Raw genomic sequence first — 23,200 nt, forward strand, 5'->3', positions numbered from 1 at the left:
TTATTCGCCTTTCTGACTGAATAGTATTCCCTTGTATGGACAGGCCACGTTGCGTGTATCCATTGTTATGAGCTGAACTGGGTCCTCCCAGAAGGAGATGTTGAAATCCTAACCCTTCATACCTCAGAATGTGACCTTATTTGGAAGTGGGATGGTTGCAGACGTAACCAGTTGAATAAAGCCATACTGAGGAGTGAGCCCTTATGACTGGGGTCCTGATAAGATACGTGGGGAGAAGAGGGCCCTGTGACAGCAGAGGCAGAAAGTGAAGTGACACAGCCACATGCCAAGAAATGCTGAGCATGGTGGGCCGCCGCCGAGGCTGGAAGGGGCAAGGAAGGAGACCCTCCAGCTCCCGGAGGAGCACGGCCCTGCCGATGCCTCAATTTCAGACATCTGGTCTCCAGAGCTGTGAGACGGTGCCTTTGCACGGTTCCAAGTCACCTGGTGTGAGGTGATTTGTTTCGGCAGCCCCAGGAAGCTCACGGTTTGAGGGACATCTGGATTGTTTCTACCCATTGGCTGTTAGGAATCACGCTGCCGCGAACACTCACGGACAGGTTTCCGTGCGGACATATGCTTTCATTCTTAGGACGGGAATTGCTGAGTCACATGGCAGCTCTGTGTTTAGCTTTGGGTGTGTGTGTGTGTGTGTGTGTGCAGTAAAATACACAGAACATGAAATCTATCATTTGAACCATTTTATTTTATTTTATTTTATTTTTATTTTTTAAAGATTTTATTTATTTATTTGACAGAGATAGAGACAGCCAGTGAGAGAGGGAACACAAGCAGGGGGAGTGGGAGAGGAAGAAGCAGGCTCATAGCGGAGGAGCCTGATGTGGGGCTCGATCCCGGAACTCCAGGATCACGCCCTGAGCCGAAGGCAGACGCTTTAACCGCTGTGCCACCCAGGCGCCCCATTTGAACCATTTTAAAGCACACAGTTCAGTGGCACTAAGTAATTCGCAAATTGCGCAACCACCCCCATGATCTAGTTCCAGAACGTTGTCCCTCAACTGAAACCCTGTACCCACTCCCCATTCCCTTTCCCCTCAGCCCCTGCAAATCACTCATCTGCTTTCTCTCCCATGGCTTTGTGATCCCAAGTAGTTCATTTAAATGGAATTCTACCATCCATGTCCTTTTGCGTTTGGCTTCTTCCACTCACATTTTGAAGCTCAACCACATTCTGGCACGTAGCAGTAAGTACTGTGTTCCTTTTATGGAGGAATACTGTTTTACTCTCTGGATAGACTGCATTTTGCTTGCCCGTTCATCCACTGTTGGACACTGGGCTGTTTCCACCTTCCGGCTCTTGTGAATCACGCTGCTAACGAACATTCATGCACAAGTCTTGGTTTGAATGCCTGTTCTCCGCTCTTCTGGTTATTTACCTGGGAGTGGAATTGCTGGATCATTCTAGGCAAAGGGGTCTGCAGCCCCGAAGAGGGTCCCTGCCAGAACCTGACCACGCCGGCAGCTTGATCCGGGACTTGCAGCTGTCAGTGCTGCAGGGAATAAGTTTCTGTTGCATACAAGCCGCCCAGTCTGCGGAACTTCATTGTAGTGGCCCGAACGGCGACAGTTTTGCCCATTCTCTAACTTGATTGGGCTTCCTTGCTTGGCAGTGTCTGTGAGACTCACGCATGTTGTTGGGGGAGGTGGGTGGCTCCTTCTTTTTGTTGTATCAGATTCCATCACCAGAATATTCTACACGCTATAACCCACTGAGGGACGTGGGGGTTGTGTCCAGCTTTTGCCGGTCAAAATAAGGCTGTGGCAGACATTCTTGAACGTGCCGTTGGGTGCATGCGGGCCCTGATTTCTCTTGGGAATGGGCGAGCTTGCCCGGATGTGGGGTGTGTGTAGATGGCTTTGGCAGAAGCTCCCGGGCACATTTCTGAAGTCGGGGTACCCTCTGTGCTCCCACGGAATGGGAGAGACTTGACTTTTGCCCAATCTGTGATGGAGTTGTATTTTTTCTTTGTATTTCTTTGATGGTTAATAATGTGGAACACCTTGTCATAGGCCGGTTTCCCACTTAATATTATCTTTGAGTAACACTCACTGTAATCCTGAGAGGTTGGCGTTCCTGTGGATAGACGGGGACATTCGGAGGGCAGGAGGGGCCCGTGGCTTGTCCGAAGATGAGCAGCTGGTACATGGTGGATCCCGGGTTTATTCCGACGACAGAGCGCGCACACTCACCCGCGGGACTGCAGAAGTTTGATGAGAGGAACAATTTCGTTTCCCCACAAACTGGAGGAAGACCGCGAGAACTCAGTGTTGCACCTCGTTTATTTTTTCAGAGGAGCACTTTAATCATTACAGCCAGGCAACACATGGGTTCAGAAGGTCTGCGGGGAGCAGGCTTTGTCAGTTATGGCGCGCTACCCGATGTTCGCTGTTGCTGTGACTTTTACAGGAGAGCGTGTTCCGGGTTCCAAGCCAGGATGTCGGAATGAGCCCTGGTGCACCGCCCGTGGGAGCATGTCTGTGTACCCAAAGAAAACATTACAACTTGAGTAATAGCAAGTCCTGGAAATGATGACAGCTGCTTGCGAGCTGGTTGCAAGCCACTGGCTGGCCTTTGCGGAAACCTGATATTCAGGCATGTGTGTGGGAGGCAGGAGTCCCCGCCACGGCCGTCTCAGATTTTGAAATCTCCAAGATGCTAAAATCCATTTTCCCCTCTCTCTAGGTAAGGCTCCCCAGGAGCAAACCCTGAGATAGAGACGGGCGTGCAAGTCATCCTTTAGGGTCGCGGTCCCAGGTCAAGGGGGGAGGAGACCAGAAGTGGGGTCAGTGTTTTTGGCAAAGTCCCCCAGAGGGTTTGTCCAGGCTCCGGCCAAGTTGCTGGGCTCTCATATTCAAGTACCTATGTGTCACTGACCAAGGGCTCACCTGGGGGTGCACCCTCTAGGCACCCCTCCATATCTGCAGGTGCAGGCCATCAGAAGCAAAGCACCCCGAAGCCACGGTAGGCCGAGAAGAACTACAAGACTTTGGGGGAGCTCGACAGTACACACGGTCATCCTACTGGGACATGGGGCGGGGGATTCTGGGTCTAGACTTGCCCTCCTGGCTTTTCCTGCCCGAGCATCTCCGTTTTGGAACTGGGGGTATGGGTGGCTTTCCATCTTGCTCACAAATCACCAATCACCTTCATCAGGCTCCAGGGGTGTGATAAATTGTTAAATGTGTGCCGTTACCTTGTAACATTTTTGTTTCCTCCAGGAAACAAGACGCCAGCAATGCTTTCCAGTGGTCGTCTGGTTTTCTCTCCCTCTCTCCTCCGAAGCCTTCCCTGCCCAATGCACATCAAACTGTGCACTGTTTACTGGGCTAACGCACACTTATGGAAAAGTGCAAAAAGCATGAGTGTGATGGATGGGCGGATTTCCCCAGAGTGAACCTGTCCATGTGACCACCACCCAGCTCAAGAAGCAGAACTTCCCAGCACCGCAGGAGATTCCCTGTGTGCCCCCCGCCGCCCCGGGAAAACACTGTCCCGACATTGGACGCCAGAGGTGAGTTTTGCTTGCCGTTTACGGTTTGTACAGGTGGAGTCTCATGGGATGTGCTCTTCCGTGGCTGGATTAGTTTTTTCAACATGAGCTTTATGAGATTGTCTGTATTTGGTATGTCATAGCGGTTTGCTCTTTTACATGGCTGTCTACTATGCTGCCACTTATTGATCCTTCTGGTTGCTGATGGGCATCACAGCTCTTTCCGGTCTGGGCTCTTAGAAACGGCGTGCCTGTGGACATTCTAGAACGTGTTTCTGGGTGCACGTATGTATGTGTGCTGTTGGGCATACATCTGGTGGAATTGCTGGGTCACGGGAATTTGCACGTTCAGCTTGATCAGGCGCTGCCGGTTTGCAAAGTGGGGGTGTACTCATTTACACCCTCAGAGCTGTGCAGCAGCTCTGCTTCCTCCAGAGCCTCACCAGCACTTGGTATTTGGAATCTCCATTTTGCAATCCAGTTAGAATGGATAGGATCATACCCTTGAACACTCTCCACCCTCAGGGGGCTCCTGGGTGGCTCAGTCCGTGAAGTGTCTGCCTTCGGCTCACGTCATGATCTCAGGGTCCTGGAATCAAGCCCTGCATCAGGCCCCCTGCTCAGTGAGGAGTCTGCTTCTCTATCTCCCCCTTGGCTCGTGCTCTGTCTTTCGCTCTCTCTCCCTCTCAAATAAATAAATAAATAAATAAATAAATAAATAAATAAAATCTTAAAAAAAAATATTCTCCACCCTCAGGACTGCGACTGGTTCTTACAACATTGTTGTGGGAATTAGAAAAAGGACACCCCTGCCTTAAGACACTTGCATCTGATGAAAATGTGGTAAAAACGGATTTTGTTAGAGCATGACATGTGACTGCCCTCTGCTGGAAAACTGTTGAAATTCATAGTACAGACCTTGAATCCACAGCCTGGTAGGTGTGGTACCCTTGGGCAGTGCACACCCTGGACAACCACACATGGTGAGCCTGACACTCTTCACTCTTGTCCACACACACTGGAGGTGATGGTGAGGATGGGGTAGAGGCGGCCCAATGAAAGCTCACAAAATGATGGCCCAGAGGCTGAATCTGGCCTGCAGTGTTATTTGACCCACAGGAAACAAAATCGAGCTGGTATTTTAAAATTTGGCAGATTTTGTCTAAAAATCCGGGAAATTGGAGAAAGTAGAGAAATTGGGCCCTCACTCCCAAATTATAACACAGGGGCTGTTCTGCATGTATCTCCAGTTAGCCTCAATTTTCACCACACCATATTGTCCCCCAAGCCCAGAGCCTCTGTCAATGGCTGTAGCAAAGTGGAAATATCATGCTAATGCTAGTGCCAGATTCCTTCCCCGAGTCTTCACTTATTTATGGTAACTGCTGCTACAGGCATATAAATTCGTGATCACTAGTCTTGACAATGACAAGGAAAAAAAAAAAACCCACCCCAAGCTGCTCATCAGATTGTGAGATAAAGTAACTCCCATCTTCTTTGTGCTGGAGTGAAAATCCCATCGGACAGGGCTTCTATGGAACTATGGGGTCGAAAGGCTGCAGTTTACTGGCAGGCCCTCCCCAAAGGGGTTGGCGCCTCATACACTGGTGGCCAAGTAATGGTGAAGGTGGGAGAATATGGCGGGAGGGCGGGGCGAGCGGGGGAGGGGGAGGGGTTTGCATCTGGAACTTGCTCGGAGGGAACTTGGTGTCCCAGGGATCAGGGCTGGGGGGGCAGCCGCTTAACCTGTGGTGGGGCTGAGACAGAATTCAACATGTCATGTCCTTCTGTGACATTGTTCTAAGCTAGTCTCTTTATCAATTCCAGAATTTTTCAGTATCTGTCTACATCTATCTACCTCCCTATCTATACATTGGCATCTGTGGCTGAGTCAACTAACTGTGAAGTGACGGTCTTCATCATTTCTGTGAAACATGAGTGACTGGACTCTTACGTGTGTTTCTTGGGCACTTACTCTGTGCGGGCGCTGTGCCGTCTCGGTTGGCCTTCCGCTCAACGCTGTCTGCCCCGCCGTGCGCACTATCAGAAGCCCCGCTGTTGTGTACACTCGTTTTACGGATCAGCAAACTGGAGCCTGAGGCCCAGGGGCACACTCAGTGGTGGCGGGAGGGTGGGTGTGAACCCAGACCTTGCTGACTGCGGGGCTCCCGCCCCGGATGCCTCCGCCCGTCCGCTCAGATACGGATTCAGAAGCAGGACCTCTTCGCTGGTGGCACAGGGTGGCATCCAGGTGGGCAGCCAGAGCTTTGTAATCATTACAAATGTGCTGGTACGGTACTGCTGCACTCTGGGAAGTGTGGCTCTTTTTGATTTTGGATGTCATGATCTTTGAGAGCCCATGGGCTGAAAACCACCGGAGGCCTACCCTTATCTTCTTCTTACAGGGCCTCCCAGAGTGACCTGACGCTTTGCATGGAGTCACACGGCTGGTCTGTGGCAGAATGGGAATTAGAAGCCTAGGTCCTGACTCACTGATTTGCTCCACCCAATGTCGAGCGTCAGAGTTTCCAAATCCGGCAGGCATTGGAGCCCGCTGCTCTTTAGCCAATTTACATTCTCATCGGCAGGACGACGCGGGCTGCCCCCTCTCCTGGAGAGGCCTTTCTCACATTGACAGATGTCAGCAGCCTTGATCCACGCGTGGTTTTCCGAGCGGTCGTCTGGCTCGGGGACCGCAGCTCATCTCTGATTCCAGCCGCGCAGAGGCAGCCCCCGCCGGCACTCCTGCTCCAGTGAGCTCCGTCTTGCCCTTGCTGCCAGGGCTCTGCCGGAGAGCGTGGGGGTAACCAGGCCCGTGTTAGGCCCTTGCAGGGGTGTGGTAAGGATCCCACGAGAAACAGGCATGCAAGCGTTTGGCGAAATCGTGCCGTGCTGGGCGAATACAGCAGTGTGATTGCGTGGGTGGGAAAGTGAGCAGGAGGCGGATGGGAGGGTGTTGCAGCTTCTCCTCTGGAGTCGGGCCCGGAGCCGGCACTTGTCTGCCATCCCTCTGACATTGCAGGGCTCGTCGGGCTCCGTGCAAGCAAGTGGGGGGGTGCTGGACTCCTTGCCTCCCCGGCTCTGCACGCTCAGCTGCACTGGAGACTTCCACCTGAGACATCTGCCAGCTAGATCCAAGAAAAGCTCTTTTTAGGCCACGGAGAGGTGATTATTTTGCATTATGTAGGAGTAGCCATCCAGGGGAACGAGAAATTTCCCTCTGAGAAGGAAATAAAGAGACGTTGCCTGATTCCTGTCAATTCCACCACTCACGGAGCATTCTTCACCTTTGCAGGGAGGGTGTTGGGGACGGGCAGGGGACGGGCAGGGGGTGGTGGCACGTGCGGAGTCCTTCCACGGGCAGGAGTCAAAACGGGTTGGACGTGTTCATCTGTTTATTTCCTCATTAAAAAATAACGTATTGAACACATGCCTTGTGTTATGTATGGACCCAGCCCTCGGGGCCCAAAGTGTAGGCAGAAATGGATACCCACACAAGTGACAAAGTACTGGCGGGGCACTGATGGGGTAAACGTCAATGCTGCTGGGGAGGTGGGTGTCAGGGAATCTTCTGGAAATGAGGTAACGTTTGCCCTAGGTCTTAAAGGATGCATAAGATTTTCCCCATTAGACAAAGAAGGGACAGGCATTTATGGTGGAGGAATAGCATGAGCCAAGGCCCTGAGGCTGGGAAGTGCAGGAAGTATTGGGGCTCACCTGGGGTGGCTGGAACATAAGGCACTTGGGGAGAAGGGGAGAGCCCAAATCAGGCTGTGGAGAGCCTCCGATGCTGGGTGGGGGCTCCATGCCTCATATTTCCAGGGAAAGGAGGCTTTCTCTCAGAGGGCATAGCACCGTTGGAAGGGGAATTTGCTCCCTTGCAGAAGGAGGGTGGCTCCTTGGATAGGTAGCTTGGGCCGAAAGCCACTGCCAGTGTGTGCTTTCCTCTTTCTTTGTCAGCCCTGTTTGCCCACCACCAGAGTGTCCCTAGTGTCCTCAGAGGCACAGCACGCCTGCCTGCCCCGTGCCCCCTCCCCCACGATCTTCCATGTGGAGAGCGGGGGAGGTCTGCCGGGGAGACCCAGACCCATCCACAGCAGTGAAGCTCCTGGGGAGGCTGGGCCCTGGAATGCCTGGGTGGAGCAGAGCCCCCAACCCATCGGGAACACCCCGGCCTTGGTCTGGTCCACAAACGAGAAGCACATTCTTTCTGCTTTAAGCCCCAGCACATCTGGGGTTGGTTCGTTACGGCAGCTAGCCCGGGGTTGATAAATGAGGTGTTGGGAGAAGAAAGTGCAGGCAAGAAGAGAGGAGCAGAATTGACCCATGAAAGAGACTCCTTCCCTGGGGGATATGCAGTGTAGCCCCCAACACGCCAACACACAGGATACAACATACCGACCACTAGGGGGCGCTGTTGCACACGATGCATCCAAAGTCTCTGAAACTCTAAGCTTTAGGTAAAAACAACACACACACACACACACAGACACACACACACACAGACACACACACACACAGACACACACACCACCATGGAAAACTAACTCCAGTATTGCCTCTAAACTACAAGTATCTTTCAAAGAAGGTAATAGTCAGTAATGTACTGCCCTAAAACTTGAAAATAGATTATTGGGGTTTGCACATGCCGACGGACACCGTGTTGTCTCTCCTATTCGCATAAAATACGTGATTTCTTTGTTGGTGGTTGCATTCCGTCTCCAGACAAAACTCGAACGTGTCAAAGTGATCGTAGACTCTGCACCACACACGCCCCAGATAAACCACTTGTACTCAAATCGACATCTCAGTGCTGCCTCTGGGAGAACCCAGACTGAGAGCGCCCACTGTGATTGCCGTTTACACCGGACACAGAACACACACACCATCGGGGGCTTAGTTAGAACTGTGCTTCCAGGTCTGGGGCTATACGTCAACCACAGATCTTGAAAGTGCAGTGGACACCTGCGATCTTATCTACTCAAGTTTCCAGTTTTGGAAACTGCCCCTTCTCCCCAGCCTGTGCCTCCAACGTCCAACTGATGGTCCCAGTGGGAGCCGCCATGCTTGCTCAGCATCTGCCGCAGACTCAGGCCTTTGCGTGGGCCGGGGGGGCGTTCTGACCACAGTCGGTCCAACCAGAGACTCCAGGTTGGCTGGAGTTGAGCATGGCTCTCTGGACCACAGGGAGAGAAGCCCCGTGTGCCTCTGGCAGAGGACATCTTCTCCCGGGTGACCAGGCATGCCAGGAAGGCAGACCGATGCCTGGGTTCCTTCAAGGGCTCCAGTTCCTGGCTATGGTCCATTCTGGAGCCTACACTCGTGACTCCTGCAACCTCAGTACGCAAATCCCGTCTGCGGTTGGTTGGAACCCAGAGCCAAGGAAGTCCTACCTCACATGGAAATAGAGGCTCCCCTGTGTCCAAAAAGGCTTGTCATCAAAGTGGGACCCAATTAGGTTTATTAGCTGACACTTACTGAGTCTGGAGAGTAGAAAGCTTTACAACACCCAGAATCAGGGCAGAATGGCTTCAGCTCGACTCTGTCAACCAGAAACACAATTAATCAAAGCGCTGCATTTCCCAAGCTCCCTGTCAGCCTGACGCTTTACGGTATTGGGATATGACTTAAGAGGAAGCCGATGTTAAAAAGCGGGGGGACTGGCGTGCATTAACAACAGAACGCACAAACAAGGGAGGGGACGGGTGGTCACGCTGATTGCTCCGGGCTACATGTAAGGTTCCCAGAGTGACGCTGGATCCTCTACAACCAGAGAGGGAGTCTAACGTGGGACGTTTCCTCCCTGCTCCACGCGCAGCACAGCTTCCCAGGGAACAGGGCGGGGACACGGCGCCGAGTCAGTACTGGGTCTGCCTGGTACCTTGCAGAGACACCACCTTGGGTCCTCATGGTCGTCTTCCTCCAAGCAAACCAACCAAGGAGCAGCCCTCGAGGGAGCAGTTTCTCTCCTGAAATGCAAATGTGGAGTCTTAAGTCTTTGAAGTCTGAGTGAGGGTGCTGGGCACAGAGGTCACGCTGAATACATACATATAAAATAAATGAATGAGTGAATGAAGTCTAGTCTTCCAAAGCTGCCTGGATTCAAGGGGAGGGGACGCAGGTCCTGTTACTCCACAGAAGGAGTGTCAAGTTAATATTTTCAAAAGAGCAGGTGGGATGCGAGATACGGCTGTGGTCACTTTTGGAAAACACGAGCTGCCTAAGACTGGAGGGTGACAGTGACACTAGGGAATCAGAGGTTTGGAAGAACCCCTGCCAATCCCACCCACGGCCCGTGTTTACGGTTTACATAAGAGAGATGCAGGAGCGTGGTCCGTGGTCCAAACTCAGCTCATTCACTTACTCCCAGCGTGACCTTCGACCTGCACCTCCCTGCATCCATAACAGCTGGCTCGCGCGATGAGCGGTGGCCGGAGTGCCTGTTAGGGTCACCGCTACTAGTCATGGTTGGTCAAGTCTGTGGCGAGGCCCTTTGCACGTCTTAACCCTTTGCCGAGTGTATGGTCTGTATGTGACATGCCCTGTGCTGTCGTGAAGACTGACGCTGTCTAGCACCGAATTTGTTGGGAGGGGCGGATTCTGTGGCAGAGTATTATTTTAAAGATTTTATTTATTTATTCATGAGAAACAGAGAGAGAGAGAGAGAGAGAGAGAGAGAGAGAGAGAAAGGCAGAGGGAGAAGCGGACTCCCTGTGGAGCAAGGAGCCCAATGCAGGACTCCAACCCAGGACCGCGGGATCATGACCTGAGCGGAAGGCAGATGTTTCACAGACGGAGCCACCCAGGCGCCCCTCTGTGGCAGAGTATTGCCAGAGGGGGGACATGGGGAGAGTCCAATGACCCAGAGGACATTTGCTGAGAGAATGGCTTGGACCCAGGGAACCCAGGGAAAAAATGCTGGAGGGAACCCCGGGGGGGGGTGGGTCTTGGCTGGGGACCTCCTGCCCTGCGTGGGCTGTGCTGCATGCTTACAAAATCAGAGTCAGGGGGTTTGGTCTCTGGAGTTAGAGAAATTCCACGATTCTCTCCAGGTGAGCACCGTGTCTCCCACGCCAACCTCCAGTGAGTCTCTGGGTCAGGGTCAGGATGGGGCAGATTCCGTATTCCGCCTTGTAAAGGGAGGTGCCCAGTCTGGGCTCCCACCCAGAGGCTGGGTTTGGGCTGCTCTAGATTGCCCCAGGTGTGGAGGGAGTGGAGGAGGGCGCCGTGGGGTGGGGGGTCCACACCTTTCTTGGGCTGCGAAGCTCTGAATTGAGCTTTGGCCAATGTTCGGTGCCATCGTCCGTGGCAGCACACGGCGGACGTTTTGTGCCCGTGTATTTCCATCTGCGGGATCTCTCTTCCTTCCCTAACCACCTCACAGGGATATAAAATGCCTGCAAAGTACTTTTTTGTTCGTCAGACAAAAAGAAAAAAAAGGCACTACCTGAAATAGAAGATATTATTAATACTGCACGATTGTAAAAATGGTGATTAGGGAATTGAGAATTAAGGCATTATGGGACAGCCACGGCAGTGAATATTTTAGAAATAAAACATACATGATAAAAGAATTATCAGAGCTACTAATTATAGAACGGGGACTATTAAGGGAACAGAGGAAAGTCTGCGCTGAGGGGAAAATGGGAAGAAAATTGGTGAACGGAGAAAGCGGAAAATGGAGAGGAGAGAAATATTTATGTGCGTCGTCTTTTCTGTTAGCGCCATCCAAGATGTGATGTGCGGAAGGGAACGGAGTCATTTGGGGAGGGAAGGGATCATTGCTGAGTAAGAATGATTTATGTGTTTACACTGAAGTCAGTTTCACTGAGGTGTAATTTACATTTAGTGAAATTTGCCCTCGTTAGTGTGCAGTTCTATGAATTCTGACAAATAGATAATGTCATGGACCCTCCCCCTCAATGGAGATCTAGAACATTCCATCATCCCCCAAAGCTTCATCTGTACCTCCTCCTTTTTACCCCCTCCTCAATCTACCACAATCTGCCATATGTCCCCTCACATCTGGAGATGTCCTGCTCAAGGCCGGGAATGACTTCTTGATGACCAAATCCAGGCGATGTCTTTGGGATGAGTTAGCTGTTTATTCAGCTGAGTGGGGGAGGGAAGCAGGTGTGCACAGAATGGGCACAGGTGCAGGAGGGTTGGAGAGGAGACATGAATGAATTCAGACCTCAGTGTCCTAATCCCCTTGAAGGGAGAGGCCAGGCTGCCCCATCTGAGTGATGAGTCTGGGGCTTTGGATAAGGTGTGGGGAGGGTGGGGAAAGCTGGGAAGGATCAGGAGGAAGGGGAGGGGAGGTCACACTGTGGGACACTGGAACTGGTCTCCTGTTCGGGGTCGTCGTTGAGGAGAGGGGACGGTGAAGGGAAGGAGCACAAGGTCAAGTACGCAGCAGCAGGGCTGAGTGCCTGGGACTGCTGCAGGGGAGGGGGGGGAGGGGATGGAGGCAGATGCTGTGCTGCGTCAGCTCCGCCCACAAGCTTTCTGTCACCAGGCACTTTCTTGGTACTGTGGGAAGAGCAGGAACAGGACTCCCATCTTCCCAAGCACCTGTCTACAACGTCTTTTGTTTCCTGCTCAAATTCACTTTGAGCAGACAGTCCAATTAGATTCCCTCTGCACCTGTCCTAGCACCTGGGATGGTGGACGTGTGCATCCTGCTCTGACAAGAAGACTTCTAGTGTCTTCTGTTTCCAGATCTGAGTGTGAGCTTGCACAACAAGCTCCTGAGAACACCCTTGGAGAGTCTGCCTGGTCCATGGCTCTCCCCATGTCCTTGCTCCCCTCCATGACACTGTCACACCTGTGCACGCCCACCTGGGCCCCGGTCTTCTCTTGTGTCACTGGCACACCTGTCCACCATCCATCTGTGCCCAGCCCCCTCCAGGGGCACTGCCACACCCCCTTCCAGGCAGATCTCTGCTGACATTGGCACGTTCCTCAGCTTTGGGCGCTCCCCCAGCCACCTCAGCGAGAGTCCACCAGGTGTCTGGTGGCTGGTTGGGTCGAAGATCCAAGGTCAAGACAGAGCTGTCTCTTCGGGCCTCATTCAAACCAGGTCAGGCCAACCTGAACCAAACGGACAAACCAAACAAAGCAACTTCCTGTAAGTCGGACTCGAGTGGCAACTCTCCTTGCCTGCGCGTCTGGAAGGATAGAGCTGTTTTATTCAGCCATTTTTACAACCAGACGACCTAATCTAGGAAAGTTCTCTACTCAGTTTAAAACAGATTGTTCAGTTGATTTGTAATTCAAAATACTAAACTCCAGGGTAGTTTCGGCAGACTCAAGAATGCCGTACCAACTGTCCAGGATGAAGGGGGATCCAGGCACTCACAGCTCTGCTCACACAGGGGAACGGGCAACCCTGCCTTTTGATTACAAACAGTTCAAACCCAATGCAAAACAACTTGAAAGAAAACAAAACGGAAAAACAAACAAAACCCCTCAACCAACCCACAGAAAACACAAAGATTAAATATCCCTCATGCAGCCTGCCAACCAGAGATAACCACTACTACTATTTTAATAGTAATCCTTTGGTTTTTAAATATATATACACCCACACATGCACTGTATGTACTTATAGGATGATTTCTGGATAATTATAAAATTATATATTTGTATAAAATGACAAGGAGCACATGCTTACCAAACTACTGGCATACTCACCAGCACATCTGGATGTGTCTTTTCCTTTCTGCAACAGATTACGAATTTCTTTTAAAAATACCTTTTCCTCAACATCAATTTCTATAGCTGTATTGTGCTAATTGTCCAGTTATTACTATTTTTTAAAGACTTTATTAATTTGACAGAGAGTGGGAGAGCGAGAGAGAGCACAAGCAGGGGGAGCAGCAGAGGCAGAGGGAGAAGCAGGCTCCCCGCTGAGCAGGGAGCCTGATGTGGGACTCGATCCCAGGACCCTGGGATCATGACCTGAGCTGAAGGCAGATGCTTAACCAACTGAGCCACCCAGGTGCCCCTGTCCAATTATTTTTTTAGGGGGAAGTTTCTTGTGCCTTCTTTCTATCCTTGGGCATGTTCCCAGTTTCTGTCTTCTTTAGCTCCCAGGGCACCTGCCAAGGGAAGTCTTCCTGCCATTTTGCAGGAAACATGGCTAACAGAAGCTTCGTGAAGCTATGTGTTTTTTGTACCTGGAGTTAGAATTCCTCGCCAGGTCCTCTGACTTTAACCAACATTTTCTTTCACTATATCTCAGCTGCCTTTAACTCACAGACAAATTAAAATTCTCCAGAAGTTATCTCTAAGGCGATTTTCACTTCTAAAATGATCTTTTAATAACTTTGAAGAGCCTAAGCAATCTCGCCAGACTTTGATATACATTTTATATGCAAACGATGCTGGAATTCATACAGAAGCTTTATGTGTTGTCATGACTTGAATCATGGGTTCTCAAACTTCGTTCCTTGGAGCTGGGGTGCCCTGGGGCCCTCCCGGCACGGGCGGAGAGTGAGGGGGGCAGGTGGGAGTGTTTCCTGTCCTTGTCCACTTCAATCACAGCAGCTCTGACTGCCTGTGACTTTTCATATGGGGGGGAGGGTCTCTGTATCCACAGGGACATTTCCTTTGACAAAAGTATTTTGCTGCTAATAAATAAAATATAACAGAGTAAGATGTCCTCTGTGAGTTTATGAGAGGCAGAATTGAAGATCGCAGATTCTGTAATGAGATGATTAAAAAGACATGATCCTGCGGTCCAGCCACAGAGCCACACACAGCCATTCAAAGGAACAAAGCTGATAATTCGGTCCACGCACGGTTTTAGGTGGCTTAGAAGAATAATGTGTACTAAAAAGAGGAACACATACATACATAAAAATCAACCTCAGGGGGACAAGCGGAATAGAGCGTGACCCTGATGAAGAGCTGCCCATGGAGCGAAGAGGAAACAGAGAGAGCAACGTGGGGACACAGGCGTCCGCTCCAGGGGCCGCTGGCCACACATGGCTTATGAGCACGTGTCACCAAGGAGCCTCTGTGGGGACTGGAGCGTAGGGGTGGGGAGGCAGGGGTAAAGTTGGAGAGCGTGGCGCTGCTCAGAGCAGTCGGGGCCCGGTGGCCACGGTTAGGATTTTGGGCTTGGTCTTAAGAAAAGCAGAAGCCACTGACGGTTGTTAAGAGCGCGACCAGAAGGCTGGTGTGGGAACAGGATGCGAGTGCAGAGCCCAGCGCAGAGGGCCAGGAGGGAGAGGAGGAGGACAGCTCGGGCTTAGACACGGTGCGGAGGTGGAGGGAAGTCGGTGGAGTCTGGAGGTCTTTGGGAGGTGAAACTGGCAGGTCTCGGGTTGGGTTTGGTTACCCCGATTAAGGGAGAAGACCACGAAAGAGCTTTGTAGATGGAGAAACTGAGCCGAGAGCACGTTAGTTCTGATGAGCACTGGAGGAGTATGGATGATGACTCTTGCAGGGCTGCGTCCCTTTTCTAGAACCTGGTGAGAAAGGCAGGTATGGCTTCCACGTTTAGATGGTTTTATTTTTTGTCATTTTATTGAAGTATAGTTAACATACAGTGTTGTATTAGTGTCAGGCGTACAATATAGGATTCCACAATTCTATGCATCACTCGGGGCTCATCGCGGTAAGTGTGCTTTTATTCGCCTTTACCTGTTGCACCCGTCTCCCCACCTGCTGGGAACGGCCAGTTTGCTCTCTGCATTTCAGAGTCTGTTTTGTTTTTTGTTTTGTTTCGTTTTTGGTCTCTTTCTTTGTTCATTTGTTTTGTTTCTTCAGTCCCACGTATGAGTGAAATCGTATGGTATTGTCTGCCTCTGACTTATTTCCCTTAGCATTATCCCTCTAGCTCCATCCATGTTGTTGCAAATGGCAAGATCTCATTCTTTTTTATGGCTGAAGAATATTCCATTGTGTGTATACACCACGTCTTCTGTATCTATTCATCTGTCAGTGGATACGTGGCTATTACAAATAATGCTGCGACAAACATGGGGTGCATATGGCTTTTCAGATGAGTGTTTCCATCTTCTTTGGGCTGATGGTTTTGTTCGTCAGCACAAGCATGCCTAGCTGCTGCCGCAGACACTCTCCACATCGCCATGCCACCTCGATAGAGTTAACTTCTCCTTCAGGTCACAGACGGATATTGGCTGGGCTTTCTGGAGTCACTGCCAGGTTCCTTGCTGGGGGGCAGCTCTGCTGAGAGACAGGGCACCTGTCTTAGGCATGCCGAGGTGGGGCAAGGTGTTCCTTCGGTGGACACTGGGGTGGCAGATGCCAAAGATGGCCATAGTGGTATCTCTAGTTCTGTGTGTTCTTCCAGAACCTTGCCTCCATCAAGCTCCCCCTCACCTTCTGAAACTGAGCAGCCCTTCAAGACTGCCTCAAGCAACACGGTCTGCAGAAGGAATGCCATGTGGCTTCTGAAGCGAGGTCGTAAACGTATGGCGCACTTCCGCTGTGTTCTTGTGTGACACCTGCTCTCGGATGCGCCACCGTGCTGTGAGCAGGCCCAAGCAGCCACACAGAGACACACAGGGGTGCTGAGTATTGTGCTCGGGCGGCCTGGGGACGTCTGAGCCAATGGGCCAGCCACCAGATGCACAAGCCGAGACCGCCCTCGGGAGACTCCAGCCGAGGCCCCCACACCGTGGAGCCCCAGATCCTTCTGGCCCTGCTGTGCCCTGCCCAAGTCCAGACTCATAGCACCCATGCACAGAACGACACCACTGTAGCTCTCAGGTTTTGAGGGGACGGGGCTTTCTGGGATGCCCCCGCCTCTTGGTCGGCTATGAGAAGCCTCACCTCCCCGCTGCCTTCCCTGGGCGAGGGAGCCTGTGCGGGCGGCCGCTGTGAATGGCTTGGTTTGGTTAGGTTGAGCCTTACGTGGTTTTGTCCCGAGAGAGCCTTTGGAGCTGTTGCACACCCTCTAGAACTCAAACTAATTAAGGTCCAAATTAGTTACAAACAGAAGGAAACTGATCTGAAAAGCAGCATACACGGAGAGGAGCAGTGAAGTGGCAGTCAGGCCTGAGACAGAGGGCCGGGGGCTGCTCTAGCAGCGGAGGCCCTCTGTTTGGGGATGCGGCTGTTTCCGGTGAGGGCCCCTGCAGCTTCCTCAGCGTCAAGGTTCTGGAATGCTCCACCATGCCACGTGTGTGAGGTCCCTGCTCCTGCTTCTTGAGGCTGATGACTGGCCCATCTGTTAGATGGAGGGAAAGTTGGCCCAGACGAGGCCACGGATGTTACCGTTGCTGTGACGCAGTTAGAAAAGGTCCTGAGAAGGAGTGTCCCTCCTGTGTCTGCGGGGCCCCCGCAGTCTGACCCATCACACGCGTGAGCTTGTTCCACGCCGGAGGTAGGGGGCTGAACCCTGGGGGGGCGCTAGATGCCCTTGAATGGTTCGTCTGAAAATGGTTCACTGTAGGTGATGGGAATCCCACCTCCGTAAACGACCGCAGCGTCAACAAAAACAGGCACAACGTCTCCATGGAGCCGACACTACTGTAAGCCATTGGACTGGGCGGGGGGGCCTTTGGGTCCAGAGGTGACCAGCCTGCCTCCCAATGGGTTCTGGGGGAGCCCGGATCTGAATCCAGGAGGTTTGCCCTCAGAGCCCGAGCTTTTCACCACAGAGCAGTTTGGGGGAACATTTTACACAGAGAAGGAATCTTCCTTTATACAGTGTCACCTCTTTGGATTTTTTAAAAGAAGTTTTCTAGAAAGTACTTTTCTTCTATGAGGAGAGGGGCCCATCAACACTTGTTTCCTTTTGCCATGGACTCTCCTTGTCTAAATGTTCATGGGACATGAGCAAAATTGGTCCTGTGTGAAACCCAGAATCAGACTTGGGCTCTGCTGGGCAAGTGAAGATTTAAGTGAAAATAGTGCCTGGCTGGCTCCGTCAGTTGAGTGTCGGACTCTTGGTTTCGGCTCTGGTCCCGATATCAAGCCCTGCATCGGGCTTCAGGCTCCGTGATCCGTGGGGAGTCTGCTTGAGGTTCTCTCTCTCGCTCCTCTCTGTCTCTCCCCCTGCTTATGCACGTTCTCTCTCTACATAAATAAAATCTTAGAAAAATATATGCATTTCAAACATAATAATTATCCTGAGGTCACAGTTTCCAGAGTTGAAGCCGCGCTGAGGAGCTCCTGGCTACTAAGCTTTTAGAATCTTCCATCCAGACCCACAGGTCACTTTGTGTTAATTTAAAAACAATATTCTACATATTGATGGGGGTGGGGCTACACAGGGTATGCTTTTGTCCAAACTCAATGAACATTCATTTAAAATCTGTGCATGTCACTGTATGCAAATTTTACAGGAAGGACAGGAAACAGCCTTGGACGCTAAATAATGATATGCATACCGACGTATTTAGGAAAAAGTGTATTGATGTTTGCAATTTCTTTGGAATGCATCAAAAAAAAAAATAAGGGGGTTGGGTGAAGTGATGGACAGATACGTGATAAAGAAAGTGCAGCTGAGTGTTCATGCTGGAATCGAGGTGTTGGGTAGATGGGTATTCACCGTAGAATTCCTTCAACTTTGCTACTTGTCTGAAACATTTCATGATAAAATGTTGGGGGAAAGGGCCCTTGGGGCAGACCCAGTCCCAGGGGGCCCAGTACTGCAAGCCTAGTGCTGGCTGGGTTCTAGCCCCACTCCTCCCCTTGGGGGGGGTGGGCTGTGCCTCAAGCCCCGGCTGGGCATTCAGGTGCCTCTCTATCCAGCCCCCCTTCATGAGAGTCCTTGGTTACCCTTTCAAATATTTTTTAACGTTGCAGACATTTTAATTTCCCAGTGAGATGAAAATTCCCAGCTTAAGGCTTTTGTTTTTTCTTCTGAGAGGTTTCTCAGCCTCTGCTCGTCCCCCTGAGTCATTTCCACACCATCTTAGCTGCTGTGGCTTTAAAATAAGTCCCATAGGAGAGTCCTACCCTCCAACTTGCTCCTCCTGACTTCTCTCCCCTTCTCCAGCATTGCCCTGTCCCTTCCTGGCCCTCTGCATTTCCCTGTGAATTTCAGTAGACTTCTTTGAGAAAACCGTTGGGCAGTAGCTGCTCAAGCTGAACCTGTTTACGCTTCGAGCCCGGAAATCCCAGCGGAGGCATCTGCTCCAGTGAAATGCATAGAGAGAGGCCCCAAGCCCGAAGCTGCCTTCTGCAGGCAGGGGGACCGGTGAGTGCATTGTGCATGGTCCCACCTCGGAAGGCTACACGGCCACAAAAACGAAGGAATCACCGCCACACGCAGACTCATCTCACAGATGGAACGTTCAGTGAACGAAGGCAGATGGGGGAGGGTCCATCCTGTGTGACTGCTTGTATATAAAAGACAAACCAGCCCCAACTCATCTGTGCTGTTGGAGTCGAGAGAGAGGGTACCGTCTGGGGGGGGCAGTTGACTAGAAGTGGGCCCAGGGGGCTTTTGGGGCTCTGGTCACATTCTTCTCCTTAATCTGAGTACGTCGCTGCGTTCAGGTTGTGAAAAGACACTGAGCTTATGCTTGTCATCTGTGCACCTCTGCACGTAGGTGATGTCTCGGCAAAAGGGTTTGAAACATGGGGGTGAGGGCAAGGTGGCAGGGCTTCACTGCTTTCCAGAGGAAGGACAGCTAGTGACCTGTCCCTCAGAAGCCTTCTGCTCAGGCAGACTGGCAGCCTTAGGCATGGCCTCGGCCTCCAAGCAGCTCCCAGCAGCCGTCCGTCGTGGACATTTTCTGGTCCACGTGGTTCCTCCATGTTCTGTCCTCTCGCCCTTCACACCCTCTTCTTCTCTCCCCTCCCCCCAGCTGGGAAGCCTTTCTGCTCTCAGAGGTGGGATGCCTTCTTACCCTATTCATCTTGCTTCTCCAACCTCATTACAAAGGAGAGAACATTCTAGGCCTCTGGGCATAGACTTTTGAAACTCAGTCTGTTCAGACTGTCCTGCTGCAGACTGGGGGGAGGGGAGGCTTATAAACAACGGACGTTATTTCTCGCCATCCTGCAGGCTGGAAGTCCGAGGTCAAGCCGCCAGCACACTTGTGCTCTGGTGAAGGCTTTCCTGGTTCATAGGCAACAGTGGTCTCGCTGTGTCCTCATAGGGTGGAGGGGGCGGGGAGCTCTGTGGGGCCTCCTTTATGAGAACACAAACCCCATTTGTGAATCCCATTCTGTAAGAACTCTCCACCTTCACGCCCCAAGCACCTCCCAAGGGCCCCACCTCCTGACACCATCCCCTTTGGGGGTTCGGATTTCAACATACGAATTTGGGGAGCCACCCTCAGAGCGTAGTCATGGCTTGCTCTCTTTCTGCGTTTCTGTTTTGCCAGTCGTTCTTTGAAGCACTACCAGCAGGGTCGAAGGAAGTACCGGGGATGAGAAAAGCACCAGTTATGTTCTGGAATCAGGTGGAGGTGATGGCTAGACCCCACTATGAATGTTACCAAATGCCACCAAACTGTATGGCCTAAAAAAGTTCATTTCACGTGGTGTGGATTTCACGCCAATAAGAAAAAAGAAACAAAGGGCGTTCGTTAATAATTCAAAAACAGTATCGACGTACATTATGGCACGATCTCCGAGCCAGGTGCAGGGAGTGAACCCAGCACCTTTAAATCTATCCTCGCTAATTGCGGTGAGCTCAGACTTCTGGCCGTGGCAAACTGACTTTATGTGATTAATTTAGCAAATGTCATGGTCAAGAGGACAAGCTGTGGAGCATACTGAATGGGGTCGAGGCTCGGCTCTGCCACTTACGAGTTCTGTGACCTTGGCAAGATTTCTGATTAAAAAAAAATTGTTCATTTATTATCAGCGGCCCGAGAGGGAATGCCTGACTCTTCTCCCATAGCCTGTGTTTAACTTTTAACGTCTCATGAACTTTCCCCCTAGGAAATGGCAGATCTGGCCACGAAACGGCCAAGAAGAAAGAGGGTAATCAGAAGTCATAACATCCCCCAAATGGTGCCAAATGTTAAAAAAAAAATGAACCACCGGCCGACAACGCTTCTGGGAGTCACAGATCCTGAAGTTCTTTGTGCCTCTGTTTCTTTATTGGAGAATTGGGAGTGATAACCCGACCTGTCTTGTGCGGGCGTGATGGCCCGGGGGTGTTCGGTGCCCAGCCCTGCAGCGGTGAGCTTGGCTGCTCTTCTTGTAATTCGTACTACTGTTAATTCACCTGCCAGTTCTGAGTGAGTTCAGTGAGGGCAGAAAATGCTTGTTTTCTTCCACGCTATAGACTCAGCTTTGAATTGCATGCCTGGCCCTCGATAAACAGTTCAGTGAGTAACGGAATGAATTGTATTAATAGTCAAAACCCAAAAAAGTCTGTGCTTTGATCTCTGGAGTTTGAGGTGGTGCCACGTCCTTCCGCTGCTCCAGTTCTCGAATTCTCTGTGACCCCCTCGTGGGACCCAGCAGAGCACCCAGGAGGCTCCAAGAACATGTTCCCTGGATGAATGGCCACATCATGGACGCTCATTTGACTCCTTGAATAGAGAAGATTTTGATGAGTGTTACTTTGTGGTCGGAGAGAAATATTTCCTGGGAGTTGAGCCTGGTGGGTGTAGAGGCACCAATGCTCTCGGCGACTCTGGACAGCACAGGGTGGGTGGAACCGGCCAGCTTTGTCTGAAGCAGCTCAAGAAAGCCAGCAATTCCGACGGGCTCCCGGGCTGTGGACCCATCCGCAGAGCTGGCAGACCTGTGGGGCTGGATGGCTCATCACAACCCTTGCAGCGGGAGTCGCTCCTTACCCTGGGATCCCGCCAGGACGGGAAGGCTGGCCGAGAGGGCCTGCCTCGGTGGGGTGAGGAGCAATTGCTAACCGGCGGCCTCCTGGCACTGCGGAGCTCCGAGGCGCCAGTGTGGACCAGTTTGTGTGGCTGAGGCTGCAGCAAACCCATGGCCGTGAGCCCCTGAGGCCAGAGAACCTCCCAAGAAGATAAGGCTGGTGGCCCAGCAGGACCAGACTGGGGAAGCAGCCGGGGGAGGCGGGGTAGACACACGCCGTCACCTTCCACTTGTTGACGACGCTGCCTCCAGCGCCTCCTGCCATTTCCGTACGTACCTCTGACCCTAGCCGAATCCTACTTTTGTGCACGACTCAGTGGCCACCCTAACAGACCTCCCTCTTCACCGTGACCCAGGAGAAGGATGATTTGACCTGCTGCCCGCTAGGGCCCCGCCGGGTCAGTACGGGCCGTCCCACCCTCATTTTCTGATCAGCAGGTCTTGTTTGCCCGATTATTTGAACAATTTAATTGCACGTTGTCTTCATATGTCACAGTGATGCTCTTACAAATTACCGGGTGCTGCAACAAGCTGGGTGGCTTAAAACAGAAATGTATTCGCACACAGGTTCACACTCCAGGTGCCAGCCCGGCCACATTCCCTCGGAGGGCTCCAGCAGAGGGTCCTCTCCCTCCTCTTCCAGCTTCTGGGGGCACCGGTGTCCCTCAGCCCGCGTCCACATCACTCCACTCTCTGCCCCCCTCTCTCCTCCGCCGCCCTCACATGGCCTTCCTCCGTGGGGCGCCCCACGTCTCAAATCTCCCCGCCTTCTCTTACAGGGACACCTGTCTTCGGGTACAGGAGCCACCCACAACCCAGGATGAGCTCGTCCCAAGATCCTTGATTACATCCTCACGGACTCGGTTTCCGACGAAGGTGAGATTCACAGGTCCTTGGAGTCAGGACTTGGGCGCATCTTAATGGGGGACACTATCCTACACACTAGGTCACTCTGGTTGCCGAGGACGAGAGAAGCACTTGAACTCATTCCTCTTTCGGTGCCTGGCAGGCAGCTGGGTCCTGTAGCCGGGGAGAACAGGTCAACTCTTTCCACTTAAGATTACGCCAGTGACCGTTGTCCCCTAATGCGGTCTTTCTTCCAAACTTCACTGTCCTATTTATGAACTTACACACCTTTACAGAGAAACGTCTAACATGTCAGCTCCAGGCTCCCGGCTGGAGATTGGGTGGTTGGATATCCCATCAGCTGGCCGGAGAAGTTAGGAGAGAGAAGGGCAAGGTTCCCGTGTCTGGAAGTGCGTGTCAAGGCCTCGTGTGCAGTGGGCAAGCATTAAATTCTTAGTGATGACTCTGAATGTGACATGAAAAACAGAGCTGCCCCAGGAGATCCAGGATCTCTATCACCCACATGTGGAACACCATCTGGTGGGGATGAAGGGACGGTAGAGGACATGCATCCAGGAATGAGAGAGAGCCTGGGGGACAGATGTTGCAAGAAGAAATATCTATCCATTCCCCCCTTTGGCTAAAAAGTTGTTAGAAAGCAAGAGATTCCTTCCCTCCCTCACCTGCTTCTAAATCAGACTGATTTCCCTTTTAATACTTTTTTTTTTTAGAGTGGGGGGAGGGGCAGAGGGAGAGAGAATCCCACATAGGCTGCACGATGAGCATAGAACCCGATATGGGGCTCGATCTCACAACCCTGAGATCATGACCTGAGCTGAAATCAAGAGTTGGATGCTTAACCCACTGAGCCCCCCAGGCGCCCCCAGACTGATTTTCCTGTTTAAATGTCGCGAAAGTTTCCATTTTTTATGGTAACATCATTCATTAAGGAAGGCCTCTAGGGATGGCTGCTATCTGCCATCGAAATTTATCCCCTTTGCATTTCATCTGGGGTTTGGAAGCCTGGATAGTTCATAAGCTACCTGGTTCTGCCCTGCTCG

At 51.8% G+C, this 23,200-nt stretch overlaps 1 long non-coding RNA gene across 1 annotated transcript; it reads left to right on the forward strand.

Annotated features, from left to right (window-relative positions):
- Positions 1-1,785: 1,785 nt before the first annotated feature.
- LOC130544323 (uncharacterized) lies at positions 1,786-6,942 on the forward strand. Its single transcript, XR_008960524.1, has 5 exons — positions 1,786-3,533; positions 3,730-3,797; positions 4,270-4,495; positions 5,340-5,763; positions 5,918-6,942. It is a non-coding gene; the product is annotated as an uncharacterized LOC130544323 (long non-coding RNA).
- Positions 6,943-23,200: the final 16,258 nt, after the last annotated feature.

Source organism: Ursus arctos, unplaced genomic scaffold (genome assembly GCF_023065955.2).
Source record: "Ursus arctos isolate Adak ecotype North America unplaced genomic scaffold, UrsArc2.0 scaffold_2, whole genome shotgun sequence".
Taxonomy (NCBI): Eukaryota; Metazoa; Chordata; class Mammalia; order Carnivora; family Ursidae; genus Ursus; species Ursus arctos.